At 43.0% G+C, this 11940-nt stretch overlaps 1 pseudogene; it reads left to right on the forward strand.

Moving 5' to 3' along the window:
• The first annotated feature begins 10758 nt into the window (after nt 1-10758).
• LOC109558592 (sodium/potassium-transporting ATPase subunit beta-3 pseudogene) lies at nt 10759-11575 on the forward strand (annotated as a pseudogene).
• Nucleotides 11576-11940: the final 365 nt, after the last annotated feature.

Below are 11940 nucleotides of genomic sequence, written 5' to 3' on the forward strand. Positions count from 1 at the left end.
TTAGATTAGTTAGTTTTCTGTGATTGTGGTTTTCAGTCTGTCTGCCCTTTGTTTTCAGTCTGCCTGCTGTGACATTAGGGGACAGGTCAGATTCAGAGTCAATCCCATTTTACTTAAAATGTATCAGATTTTGAGCAAAGATTGCCACCATATCCTGCTTGCCATGTCTGCCATACGCCATAAGGTGTCGCTCCAGGACCTTGCTTCAGACTCGTAAAGTGCCACTCCCATCCTGCTGCTGCTACTGCTGCTAAATCGCTTCAGTTGTGTCTGACTCTGTGTGACCCCAGAGACGGCAGCCCACCAGGCTCCCCCGTCCCTGGGATTCTCCAGGCAAGAACATTGGAGCAGGTTGCCATTTCCTTCTCCAATGCATGAAAGTGAAAAGTGAAAATGAAGTCGCTCAGTCGTGTCCGACTCCTAGCGACTCCATGGACTGCAGCCTACCAGGCTCCTCCATCCATGGGATTTTCCAGGCAAGAGTACTGGAGTGGGGTGCCATTGCCACTCCCATCCACTAAACCGCTAATGTCTCTGTTGTTGACTCTGGGCTCTTTCATTGGTCTTAATACTGGGAAAGTGTAGGCCTTGTAGCCTCTGGGGTGCAGGCTGACAACTGGCAGGGCAGCTAGGAGACCCAGAAAACTCTGTGAGCGCAGAGATGTAGGGAAATATAGGACAGGGATGTAATGTTGTGGGAGCCGTCCTCTAGTATGTGGTGCCCAAAAGTTTTGAATATAATTGCCTTCCCAGGACAGGCCTTCCCCCGCATCCTCAGCTTTCACTCCTCTCTGAAGTACCTGGATTATAGTATTTGATGCAAATTTCCTGAGTTGTATTGTCAATGTGGAATCACCACCCCACCTCATTTGCCAAACGGAAGATGTTAACTACCTGATGGTCATAAGCACAATGCCCCAGGCCTCCTGGAGCCGGAGGACTGGTCAAGTTCACCCCTGTGACACCACCTGCTGTCTCACCATCAGCCCATTAGAGAACTGTGCACGAGCTCATCACCGACCCTGCAACCCCGCTCCCTCACCACCCTTTTAAAAATGCTTTGCCAAAAATCATTGAGAAGCTTGAGACCTTTTAGGGCATGAGGCCACCTGGTTTCCTTGCACACCCCTGCAGTAAACCTATCTCGGCTCCAAACTCCCACGTTTCAGCTTATCTGGCCTCACTGTGTGTTGGGCACATGAACTTGTGTAAACATAATCCTGGGGTGACTGTCCATTAATACATGGGGCCCAAATGTTCCAGGAGTGATCCTAAAGGTTGTGGGGGAAATCCTGGGGTGGAGGTTGCTGGTAGCAGGGAGGGGGACATGCATCCGCCATTGTGTGTGTTGTGTGGCCGTCTTTGATTAATGGGGGCTTCCCAGAGATTTGGATAACAATGGCTTTTAATGGCTCTGCTGTTGTATCTCAGTGAGACTTTTGTCATTAGTTAAGCTAAATTCCCAGAAGGAATCGGTGTTTCTCTTGTGCCTTTGAAATGTAAATGATCTACCTGAGCTCTCTGGAACTCACAAGATCTCTAAGAGTCAAGGAGGAAGAAGAACTTTGAGGCAAATGCTACAGAAATAACTGTTTCGGGAAAGTCTCAAAAATCGTCTCCAGATTTTGGTAGCTTGAAAGTAAGTTAAACAGAGAGAATTCACTATCTGTGTCATTTCAAATAGGATAAAATATTGGAGCATTAATTGCTGGGTGGGTCTAAGTTTACCTACCCTAGCCTTCTTAGAAGAGGAAGACTAAGGCATACATTTTCATATCAGGAAATGTCTGTTTTGTGGTCTTTCAGACCTGCATTGTACATCTGTATTGTCCATTGAGGAAGTGAATGGATTTGAAAGTGAAAATGGAGTAGCTGTGTCTCAGACATCAAAGGTAAAATTAGGTGGCTGTTGCATATGTGATTTAAAAAAAAATTTTTTTTTTCTTTTTTGTCCCATGGGAATCTTACTTCCCACACCAAGGATTGAAGTCACACTCTAGACAGTGAAAGATTGCAGTCTTAGCCACTGGACCACCAGGAAATTTCCTATCTATATGATTTTAGACACGTTTCTTGTATTTTTCAGAAGTTGAGTTTTCTGAACTGCAGGCTAGGAGGAAAACCACACGCAAGTATGGTATTTTCTCAGATGTGGTTACTGCTTGTATTTTGCTCAGTTGTTTCCATCTCTTGTGTTGTGCTTGTTAGATGTTTCACATTCCAGGACCTTGCCTCAGACGTGTAAGATCCCTCTCCCTATTAAACCCTTTGAAAGAGTCTTTTGGGCCTAGAAAAGAAAACAAAGTCTCAAAGGCCCTTGCTGAATCATCTAACTTCAGAGAAAACAAAACTGAACATTAGGTCCCGCCCTGATGCTTCAGGCTGGTTGCATCTATCTGGGACTTATCACCCCCTGTGCAGAAACCTTCCACCCCCTACACCTGCCCAGAAGACTTATCACCCCCTGCCCAACTACAAATGCCATCTCAACTAAAGACTATCCAAAACATCCCACCTGATTAATGTTTCCCTTATCGCTTCCACAAACCTCCCTATAAATATGGAGCCTCCCTGATCCCTCTCGGGGCTCAGCCCGGTCGTTAGGCCGACTGTCGCCCCTCCTTGCCTGAATAAAGGTAACATACTTCCGTTGAGGTCGTCTTTCCTTTTTCCGCCTTGGTCTAAACTATAAGTCACACCACTGACGTCTCAAAAACTAACTAAATAAAATTTATCAGTTTTTGATTAAGGGTAAAAATATCTAAATATCCAAAATGCCCATTTATGAGCTAATATTGGGTCAATCTGCCCTAACCCAATATACTACAGTGCAATGAAATATGTTCTCCCTGAAAGAACTAAGAAGGGATTTAGTAATGAGAATAAATGCTACAAAGATAAACATAGATACAGGAACTAATTAAGATAGAAGTTTTTTTTTCTCTTTTTTTGAAAATTGATTTTTTTGAGGTATAGTTGCTAAACTAACAATATTTTGTTAGTTTCTACTGTACAGCAAAGTGAATTAACTCTACTGGACTCCTCCCTTTTAGACTTCCTTCCCATTCAGGTCACCACAGAGCATTAGGTAGAGTACCCTGTGCTAATCAGTATGTTCTCATTAGTTATCTATTTTATATTATTTCTCTTTATGATATCAATCTGGCATGTCTGGACTCTCTAGGTAATTTGAAGACTTAGGTTCTCTCCACCTTAGAATTCCACCATCTCCTCTCAATTTGTTCTGGGAGAGAATTAATGCTCATTGCATTCATTTTGGGTCATTAATTGTCTCCTTTGCAGCTAAAGTTGTCCTAGCTATGTACTCCTTGGGAGAACTGAGAAAATGGTCATTCACATAATTTTCTGGAGGAAATTCTCTGGGAACCATATTGAGAAAAGGTGTCCTAGTGCATTTCTGTTGATCAAAGCTGGCTCAAAGTGCAAAGGCAGGTCATTGCTGTGTTCATGGTCCAATGTATAGGAAGGGAAAATAACAAAGTACAGGGCATGTAATTTCCGATTAAGAAAACAAGGCTAAAATTGTATTTGCATTTTCACTCAGGCTTCCCTGGTGGCTCAGATGGTAAAGAAACTGCCTGTAATGCAGAAGATCCGGATTTGATCCCTGAAGATCCCCAGAGGAGGAAATGGCAACCCACACCAGTATTCTTGCCTGGAGAATTCCATGGATGGGCCATGGGCTACAGTCCACGGGGTTGCAGAGTCTGACATGGGGTTGCAGAGTCTGACATGGGGTTGCAGAATCTGCAATGCTGTACTTAAGCATTCCCCAGGTGGTGCTAGTGGTAAAGAATCTCCCTGTCAGTGCAGGAGATGTGAGAGTCGTGGGTTTGATCCCTGGGTCAGGAAGATCCCCTGGAGTAGAAAATGGCAATCTACTCCAGTATTAATATTTTTGACTGGGAAATTTCATGAACAGAGGAGCCTGGAGGGCTACAGTCCATGGGGTCGCAAAACAGTCAGACATGACTGAGCACAAGCATCAAGGGAATCAGGAAATGAGGCCTCTGCTTAGGTGGCTGAGTGTTAAGAAGGAAAGGAGAATGTATCTGAGGATGCAACCAGCAGGCACATTGGCTTTGACTCCTTCCCAATGGAGTATCATCCCATCTTAATGAGAAATCATCAGAGAAGCCCATATTGAGGCACATTCTACAAATTAATTAACAGTTCAGTTCAGTTCAGTCGCTCAGTCATGTCTGACTCTTTGCGACCCCATGAATCACAGCACGCCAGGCCTCCCTGTCCATCACCAACTCCTGGAGTTCACTCAGACTCACATCCATTGAGTCAGTGATGCTATCCAGCCATCTCATCCTCTGTCATCCCCTTCTCCTCCTGCCCCTAGTATCAGAGTCTTTTCCAATGAGTCAACTCTTCACATGAGGTGGCCAAAGTACTGGAGTTTCAGCTTTAGAATCATTCCTTCCAAAGAAATCCCAGGGCTGATCTCCTTCAGAATGGACTGGTTGGATCTCCTTGCAGTCCAAGGGACTCTCAAGAGTCTTCTCCAACACCACAGTTCAAAAGCATCAATTCTTCGGCGCTCAGCTTTCTTCACAGTCCAACTCTCACATCTATACGTGACCACAGGAAAAACCATAGCCTTGACTAGACGAACCTTTGTTGGCAAAGTAATGTCTCTGCTTTTCAATATGCTATCTAGGTTGGTCATAACTGTCCTTCCAAGGAGTAAGCGTCTTTTAATTTCATGGCTGCAGTCACCATCTGCAGTGATTTTGGAGCCCAAAAAAATAAAGGCTGACACTGTTTCCACTGTTTCCCCATCTATTTCCCATGAAGTGATGGGACCGGATGCCATTATCTTCGTTTTCTGAATGTTGAGCTTTAAGCCAACCTTTTCACTGTCCACTTTCACTTTCATCAAGAGGCTTTTTAGTTCCTCTTCACTTTCTGCCATAAGGGTGGTGTCATCTGCATATCTGAGGTTATTGATGTTTCTCCCGGCAGTCTTGATTCCAGCTTGTGCTTCTTCCAGTCCAGCATTTCTCATGATGTACTCTGCATATAAGTTAAATAAGCAGGGTGACAATATACAGCCTTGAGGTACTCCTTTTCCTATTTGGAACCAGTCTGTTGTTCCATGTCCAGTTCTAACTGTTGCTTCCTGACCTGCATATAGGTTTCTCAAGAGGCAGGTCAGGTGGTCTGGTGTTCCCATCTCTTGAAGCATTTTCCACAGTTTTCCACAGACTGTGATCCACACAGTCAAAGGGTTTGGCATAGTCAATAAAGCAGAAATAGATGTTTTTCTGGAACTCTCTTGTTTTTTCCATGATCCAGCAGATGTTGGCAATTTGATTTCTGGTTCCTCTGCCTTTTCTAACACAAGCTTGAACATCTGGAAGTTCACGGTTCACGTATTGCTGAAGCCTGGCTTGGAGAATTTTGAGCATTATTTTACTAGCGTGTGAGATGAGTGCAATTGTGTGGTAGTTTGAGCATTCTTTGGCCTTGCCTTTCTTTGGGACTGGAATGAAAACTGACCTTTTCCAGTCCTGTGGCCACTGCTGAGTTTTCCAAATTTGCTGGCATATTGAGGGCAGCACTTTCACAGCATCATCTTTCAGGATTTGAAATAGCTCAACTGGAATTCCATCACCTCCATAAGCTTTGTTCGTAATGATGCTTTCTAAGGCCAACTTGACTTCACATTCCAGGATGTCTGGCTCTAGGTGAGTGATCACACCATCGTGATTATCTGAGTTGTGAAGATCTTTTTTGTACAGTTCTTCTGTGTATTCTTGCCATCTCTTCTTAATATCTTCTGCTTCTTTTAGGTCCATACCATTTCTGTCCTTTATCGAGCCCATCTGTGCATGAAATGTTCCCTTGGTATCTCTAATTTTCTTGAAGAGATCTCTGGTCTTTCCCATTCTGTTGATTTCCTCTATTTCTTTGCATTGGTCGCTGAGGAAGGCATTCTTATCTCTTCTTGCTATTCTTTGGAACTCTGCATTCAGATGCTTATATCTTCCCTTTTCTCCTTTGCTTTTCACTTCTCTTCTTTTTACAGCTATTTGTAAGGCCTCCTCAGGCAGCCATTTTGGTTTTTTGCATTTCTTTTCCATGGGGATGGTCTTGATCCCTGTCTCCTATACAATGTCACGAACCTCCGTCCATAGTTCATCAGGCACTCTATCTATCAGATCTAGTCCCTTAAATTTATTTCTCACTTTCACTGTATAATCATAAGAGATTTGATTTAGGTCATACCTGAATGGTCTAGTGGTTTTCCCTACTTTCTTCAATTTCAGTCTGAATTTGGCAATAAGGAGTTCATGGTCTGAGCCACAGTCAGCTCCTGGTCTTGTTTTTGCTGACTCTATAGAGCTTCTCCATCTTTGGCTGCAAAGAATATAATCAATCTGATTTTGGTGTTGACCATCTGATGATGTCCATGTGTAGTCTTCTCTTGTGTTGTTGGAAGAGGGTGTTTGCTATGACCAGTGTATTTTCTTGGCAAAACTCAAAAGTGTGAAGTCATAAAGACAAGTAGGAACAGGGGAACTGTTACAAATTGGAAGAAACTAAAGAGGCCAAAACTACATATAATATGCAGTCTTGCATTGGATCCTGAAGTCGAGAGATGATGGAAAATCTGGTGAAATTTGAATAAGTTCTGTATTTAGTAAATAGTATTGTACTAATACTATTACCATGTTATGTACCATAATTTCTTACCTTTGATGAATATTTTGTGATTATAAAAGATGTTAACATTAGGAGAAGCTGGGTAAAGGGCATATGAGAACTCTATTATTTTCACAAATTTTTATAAGTCTAAAGTTATCTTTTTAAAAGCCCATCGAAACACACATGCAGATATTTGAATCATATATATATATGTCTGAATATTTATATATATATCTGAGTCACTCTGCTATATAGCAGAAGTTAACACAACATTGTATTACACTTCAATAAAGTTTTTTTTTAAAAAGAAAGAAAAAGCCTATTATGAAGGCTTTTAAGAATAAAATATTCTGGTAAGTCTGTAGTTTGATTTTTATTTTTACTGCTCTTAACTGAGCTCAGTTTCTTACATCAGTGAGCCTGCAAGGCTATCTTGTTTGCCTTAATTTGCCTGAGTAACTTTTGAAAAACTTTCCTAACTTATTCAGCCTCTTGGGCCAGGCAATTATCTTAAGTTCCAGGAGACTTGTTTTTGTTGACAGTCCAAAGAAGAGAGTCCAGTTTCACAGCTCAGAACTTTCCGGAAGTCTTAGGCTTAATGAGTACATCAACCAGACTCTGGAGGTTTGCAAGATTCCAAACATAATTTCACCTGTTGCTCCTGGACTAATTAGAAGCAGGTGGTGAACCAGAAGCTATTAACTTCTCAAGGACTGTAATTTCAGGCTGAGAGTGAAAGAGGGGAGAGGTGACAGCAATGTTAATGAATGGACTCGAAGTTTTCATCCTAACAAAACCCCCTTTAGGAGGTACAGCTTTGACATCTGGGCTCAGTTTGGCCTCAGGAGAGTTGTTGCTCAGTACAATCACAAAGTTGCTAAAGTTTGTTACAGCGATACTTGCTCCCGGTCATGGTTCTATTTCTCTGTATCATATGCTTCACCCAATACCCTCAACCTCACCCATACTTGGCCAGCCCACCCTCTAGTTCCTCTATTGATCACCACAGTGAAATGTCAGAGAAAGAAGAAGTACACTTCACATATATGTGGAATCTAAAATATAAAAAATGAATAAATAGAAACAGATGCACAGATACAGAGAACAAACAGTAGCTGTGAATGTGGGTAGGGAGGGATTAAGAGGTACAAACTACTATGGGTAAAATAAATACGATACATTGCGGGCCTGTGTGCTAAGTTGCTTCAGCCATGTCTGACTCTTTGTAACGCTATGGACTGTAGCCCACCGGGCTCTTCTGTCCATAGAATTCTCCAGGCAAGAATACTAGAGTGAGTTGCCATGCCCTCCTCCAGGGGATCTTCCAACACAGGGATTGAACCCACATCTCCTTTGTCTCTTACATTGCAGGTGAATTTTTTACCCACTGAGCCACCAAGAAAGCCTTGTACATACAGCATAGGGCCATAGCAAATCTTTATAATAACTTTAAATGGAGTAAAATCTGTAGTCAATAAAAATATTCAATCTCCATGTTGTACACCTCAAGCATATAGTATTGTAAACCAACTATACTTCATTCCCTCACCCCACCCCCCCCCCAGATCAATCTGACAGTTGGGTTTGGTGGAGCATGAACTGTGGATGAATTGAGAGATTATGGTAAAAAATGAGACTGGATTGGTAAACAGGCACTTAGGAAAATCGGGCTTTATAAATAGTATTACAAGAGTTAAACGTTTTTAAAAAATATTTATTTGGCTGTTCAGGGTCTAAGTTGTGGCATGAAGGGATCTTTAGTTGGGGCATGTGGGATCCAGTTCCTTCACTGGGGATCAGACCAGGCCCCCTGCACTGGGTGTGCAGTGGAGTCTTAGCCACCGGACCACCAGGGAAGTCCTAAGAGTTTACATTTTTTTTTTTTTTCAAATGAGGAACCAGAGCATGGAAGTGGGAAAACAAGGTTTGCCACAGGAAACCTGTGGCCACAGTGTGGAGAATTAGAGGAGCTCAATATAAAGTCATTATTATTGACACCTAATCAGATATAATCTTGTCATAGTGAAATGGAGCAGGACAGTATGGTCCTTGTTCCCCGCAACCAAGGACCTTTAGTTCTTTCTCAAGGGCTGTAGATAATATTCTGAGCCATATCCAGTGAGCTGTCTTAGAGATACTAAAACACATTATATTTCCAAGTTTTATTTTTCTAAGATGCAAATTATCTATGTTCCCATATTCTGGGAACGTGAAATAGGGATAAAAATGTATTGCTTCAATATAAGACAACCCTAGGCCTCTTTGGCATGCATTTCATAACCGGTGATGATCATCAGGGCTACGGTCGAGATTTTAGAGGGACATTGATTTCCTTAGACAGAGTTACGTATGCATTGATAGTGTACAGGAAGAACATAATACAGAAGGTCATGATAACCACTGAGACTGTAGCCACAAGTATGATGGACATTATCTTTTCTTATGGCCACATCACCACTCATGTATAAGGCCCATGACACATGTGGGTACTGCACCAAATGGATTTTTTAATCAGTGGTAGGTGATAGTGAATAAGAATGACCAAGATCACCTGTACAGAAAACTGTGCAAAAAAAAATAGACAAGATACATTGCCAACAGGGGCTTTTCCCTGGATAAGTAAAAAATTTTGTCTTCTTTTGTCTTAACATAGTCTGCTTTGTGGTCAGAGTTTGTAGAGTTACATTTTGGTTTGCTTATGCACAGTCTGCAGGACAAAACACTCAATCACAAAAAAGAGGGAGGAAAAGGCAAAGCCAGCCAAATATCAAACCCCTAGGACAGGTCTAGTGAAGTGATTCTCATAATACTCTGCTACACAGATTTTAGCGATATTCCTGGGGCACTGGAGGTCTTTGACCCCATCAAGCCAGGTCATTTATACTACAAACACGACCAACATATACACAAAGATAATACTAAACTATAGTGGTCGTCCTGCAGTAGCCGTCTTGGACTCCAGGGAAGACAAAAGCAAAGCGACATCGTGAGGAAAAGATAGACCGTATTTTATCCCTTTATATAGTCTCTTGCTTGCTTGCTTGCTAAGTCGCTTCAGTCTCATCCGACTCTTTGCGATCCCATGGACTGTAACCCACCAGGCTCCTCTGTCCATGGGGATTCTCCAGGCAAGAATACTGGAGTGGGTAGCTCTTCCCTTCTCCAAGGATCTTCCCTACCCAGGGCTCGAACTGGGGTTTCCTGAATTACACGTGAATTCTTTACCGTGTAAGTCACCGGGGAAGTCTGTCCAAAAGAAATACACTCATTTGATGATCCTTGTTATTCTTCCATTTACTGACCCCTTCTAATTTTTCCCCCATTAGTCTCTCTTCCTCACCCATTTCATTCCCCAAACTCTCCCCACAGTTTATTTATTAATCCTTCTGCATAGCTATCTATTCGATTTGCTCTCATCACACAGTCTCAAGTGCCATTTACTTCTTTGGGCTTCCCTGGTGCTCAGATGGTAAAGACTCCGCCTGGAATGTGGGAGACCTAGGTTGGATCCCTAGGTAGGGAAGATGCCCTGGAGAAGGGAAGGTTACCCACTCCAGCGTTCTGGCCTGGAGAATCCCGTGGACTGTATATGGAGTCGCAAAGAGTCGGACACGACTGAGCGAGTTTCACTTTCATAATTTATATGCCAACCTGTGTCAGTCATCCTACTCCAGCCAGCAGTATGGTTTCAGCTGCCATAGAACTCCCATGGTAATCTGGATATAAGTGCTTAAAGTTCAGTCTTCATCACTTCTCTCTGAGATGAGTTAACTGAACTGACGAGTGTCATTTTAGGCCCTTCCTGAAGCCCACTTTTCCAAAGCCCATCACCCATTTCAAAATCCGTTTCTGGAAGACGTCAGGCTTCAGCGGCCGGAGCGGTGGCCCAGCGCGGCGCTGCACTGCGCAGTCGGTTTGAGCCCTCACCGCAGGGAGGAGGTTTCCTCGGCCGGCCTTTGCGCCTTCTGCCGCCGTCGCCGGGCTGCGTCCCTCCAGCCGGGACGAGCCTGCGCGTTCCTCGCCGCTCCCCTCGCAGTCTGCCACACACACCATGACGAAGAAAGATGAAGACTTCTGTCCTTCAGCCAGAGCCTGGCCGAGTGGAAGCTTTTCATCTACAACCGGACCACCGGAGAGATCCTGGGGCGCACCGCCAAGAATTGGGGTTTGATCTTGCTCTTCAACCTTGTCTTTTATGGGTTCCTGGCTGCAGTCTTTTCATTCACACTGCAGGCCATGCTTCAGACTCTGAACCATGATGAGGTTCCAAAATACCGTCACCGGATTCCTAGTCCAGGACTTAGGTTTTTCCAAAACCAGTGTCGGGGTTGGATTTTTGATTCAGCCTGTCTGATTCGGAATCCTATCAAGGGAACATTGATGACTTTAAGAAATTTCTAAAACCACATGGCTTAGAAAAACAGAAGAATCTCACAGATTGTACCAATGGAAACTTTTTTGAGCAGAAGGGTCCAGAATACACAGCATGCCAGGCTTCCTCTTACTTTAACCCTGCAGTGGTGTGGATGATCCCACGTTTGGCTACCAAGCAGGAAACCCTTGTATTCTTGTGAAAACGAGCAAAATAATTGGATTAAAGCATCACAGAGAACCAAGGATAGACTTTATTGCAAAGAGTGAAAGCACAGCAGTTCTATCAACTTATCCTCCCAATGAAAAGATAGATTTAAAATATTTTCCATATTGTGGAAAGAAACTTCATGGGAGCAACCTGCAGCCACTAGTTGCTGTCCAGCTCAGCTTTGGTAGTGATGGTGACATAAAAGAAGCAATGGTTGAGTGCAAGATTGATGGATCATCCAACCTAAAAATCCAAAATGACCATGACAGGTTCTCAGGATGAGTTGCGTTTAAGACCACAATGCATGCATAGTAGGAGTTAGGATGTTTCCATAGAGTAAATGTTGTGTTGTCTGTCTTCATTTTGTATCAACTGGACCTGCCATTCCAGAATTATGAGACCGCCTTGGAGAAGGGTGGAGTGATACATCACTGGGATAACATAGTGTGCTTCCAGATAATAGTGGTCCATACCCTTCAAAGTAACTACCTGTTGCCTCTGCTGCCTTTTGAACCATGTACAGTCACCAGATAGGGACTGTGAACACCTGATTATGAACATGTAAGTTGGGGGTCTTGTCCAGTTTTTACGTGGTTTAATTGCCAAGCGTCTAAAGCTTAATGTGCTGTGCTATGTAAATATTTTATAGATTTAACACTGGTTAACTGCCATATTTT

This window comes from Bos indicus, chromosome 5 (genome assembly GCF_029378745.1).
Source record: "Bos indicus isolate NIAB-ARS_2022 breed Sahiwal x Tharparkar chromosome 5, NIAB-ARS_B.indTharparkar_mat_pri_1.0, whole genome shotgun sequence".
NCBI lineage: Eukaryota > Metazoa > Chordata > Mammalia > Artiodactyla > Bovidae > Bos > Bos indicus.